We start from the raw sequence: 3,064 nt of genomic DNA, 5'->3' as shown, positions 1-3,064 counted from the left end.
TCTAGCAAGAACGTTTCTTACCTACGTATGACCACAACGTGATTTGCCAATTTCTATTTACCCTTCATAAGGACCCTTTTCATCGAATCCGTTCCGACTAAAGTAGGAGAGACAGACACCCGCTAGCCACCTTATGCAACTAGTGCATGTCAGTCGGTGGAACCTGTCTCACGTAAGCGTACGTGTAAGGTCGGTCCGGGCCGCTTCATCCCACAATACCGCCGAAACAAGATACGACTAGTAGCGGCAAGAAGAATTGGCAACATCAACGCCCACAACTGCTTTGTGTTCTACTCGTGCATAGTAACTACGCATAGGCCTGGCTCATGATGCCACTGCTGGGGATCGTAGCAGAATTTTAAAATTTTCCTACGCTCACCAAGATCCATCTATGGAGTATACTAGCAACGAGGAGAAATGAGTGCATCTACATACACTTGTAGATCGCGAGCGGAAGCGTTCCAATGAACGTGGATGACGGAGTCGTACTCGCCGTGATTCAAATCACCGATGACCGAGTGCCGAACGGACGGCACCTCCGCGTTCAACACACGTACGGTGCAGCGACGTCTCCTCCTTCTTGATCCAGCAAGGGGAAGGAGAGGTTGATGGAGATCCAGCAGCACGACGGCGTGGTGGTGGATGTAGCGGGTCTCGGCAGGGCTTCGCCGAGCTTCTGCGAGAGGGAGAGGTGTAGCAGGGGAGGAGGGTGGCGCCCAAGGCTGTAATACTACTGCCCTCCCTCCCCCCCCCTTTATATAGGCCCCCTGGGAGGGGGGGCGCCGGCCAAGATCCCATCAAGGGAGGGGGCGGCGGCCAAGGGGGGAGACTTGCCCCCCAAGGCAAGTGGGGCGCCCCCCCACCCTAGGGTTTCCAACCCTAGGCGCAGGGGGGGAGGCCCATGGGGGGCGCCCCAGCCCACTAAGGGCTGGTTGCCCTCCCACTTCAGCCCATGGGGCCCTCCGGGATAGGTGGCCCCACCCGATGGACCCCCGGGACCCTTTCGGTGGTCCCGGTACAATACCGATAACCCCGGAAACTTTCCCGGTGGCCAAAACTTGACTTCCTATATACAATTCTTCACCTTCGGACCATTCCGGAACTCCTCGTGACGTCCGGGATCTCATCCGAGACTCCGAACAACTTTCGGGTTTCCGCATACTCATATCTCTACAACCCTAGCGTCACCGAACCTTAAGTGTGTAGACCCTACGGGTTCGGGAGACATGCAGACATGACCGAGACGCCTCTCCGGTCAATAACCAACAGCGGGATCTGGATACCCATGTTGGCTCCCACATGTTCCACGATGATCTCATCGGATGAACCACGATGTCGAGGATTCAATCAATCCCGTATACAATTCCCTTTGTCAAACGGTATCTTACTTGCCCGAGATTCGATCGTCGGTATCCCAATACCTTGTTCAATCTCGTTACCGGCAAGTCTCTTTACTCGTACCGTAATGCATGATCCCGTGACTAACGCCTTAGTCACATTGAGCTCATTATGATGATGCATTACCGAGTGGGCCCAGAGATACCTCTCCGTCACACGGAGTGACAAATCCCAGTCTCGATCCGTGCCAACCCAACAGACACTTTCGGAGATACCCGTAGTGCACCTTTATAGTCACCCAATTACGTTGTGACGTTTGGCACACCCAAAGCACTCCTACGGTATCCGGGAGTTGCACGATCTCATGGTCTAAGGAAAAGATACTTGACATTGGAAAAGCTCTAGCAAACGAAACTACACGATATTTTATGCTATGCTTAGGATTGGGTCTTTGTCCATCACATCATTCTCCTAATGATGTGATCCCATTATCAACGACATCCAATGTCCATAGTCAGGAAACCATGACTATCTGTTGATCAACGAGCTAGTCAACTAGAGGCTTACTAGGGACACGTTGTGGTCTATGTATTCACACATGTATTACGATTTCCGGATAACACAATTATAGCATGAACAATAGACAATTACCATGAACAAAGAAATATAACAATAACCATTTATTATTGCCTCTAGGGCATATTTCCAACAACCATGATCTCCATCATCTTGATCTATATCAATGTGTCGTCACATGGTCGTCTCGCCAACTATTGCTCTTGTAACTATTGCTATCGCATAGCGATAAAGTAAAGCAATTATTTGGCGCTTGCATCTTATACAATAAAGAGACAACCATAAGGCTTTTGCCAGTTGCCGATAACTTCAACAAAACATGATCATCTCATACAACAACTTATATCTCATCACGTCTTGACCATATCACATCACAACATGCCCTGCAAAAACAAGTTAGACGTCCTCTACTTTGTTGTTGCAAGTTTTACGTGGCTCCTACGAGCTGAGCAAGAACCGTTCTTACCTACGCATCAAAACCACAACGATAGTTTGTCAAGTTGGTGCTGTTTTAACCTTCGCAAGGACCGGGCGTAGCCACACTCGGTTCAACTAAAGTTGGAGAAACTGATACCCCCTAGTCACCTGTGTGCATAGCACGGTGGTAAAACCAGTCTCGCGTAAGCGTACGTGTAATGTCGGTCCGGGCCGCTTCATCCAACAATACCGCCGAACCAAAGTATGACATGCTGGTAAGCAGTATGACTTATATCGCCCACAACTCACTTGTGTTCTATGTAGGAGATATGCCCTAGAGGCAATAATAAATGATATTATTTATCTCCGAGTTCATAATTATGTTTATGTTCCATGCTATAACTGCTATGGTTCTCGAGTCTGCAATAACCACGAGGCTCGGAGGAAGACTCATATGCACGTGTGGAATAATAAATGGTAAAATGTATTCCTAGTCTGGCCTCTAAGACTAGCTCAAGTGTTGCATGATGGTTATGTTTTCCTGATCATGGGCATGTCTATGTCAGCAACCTTGAGGGCATAATGTTAAGAGAACATTTGTGTTGAATCGACCCGGCATGATGTTATGCTATGAGATTCATTCGTCACAAGTTTATTGGTACATAACAAAGAGATGGTTAACGTTTGCATGATTCCTTAGACCATGAGAGTATCGAGTTTCTTCATGCTTGCT

Source organism: Aegilops tauschii, chromosome 2, assembly GCF_002575655.3.
Source record: "Aegilops tauschii subsp. strangulata cultivar AL8/78 chromosome 2, Aet v6.0, whole genome shotgun sequence".
Classification (NCBI taxonomy): domain Eukaryota; kingdom Viridiplantae; phylum Streptophyta; class Magnoliopsida; order Poales; family Poaceae; genus Aegilops; species Aegilops tauschii.
The sequence above is the reverse complement of the archived record's forward strand: the minus strand, read 5'-3'. Positions refer to the sequence as shown.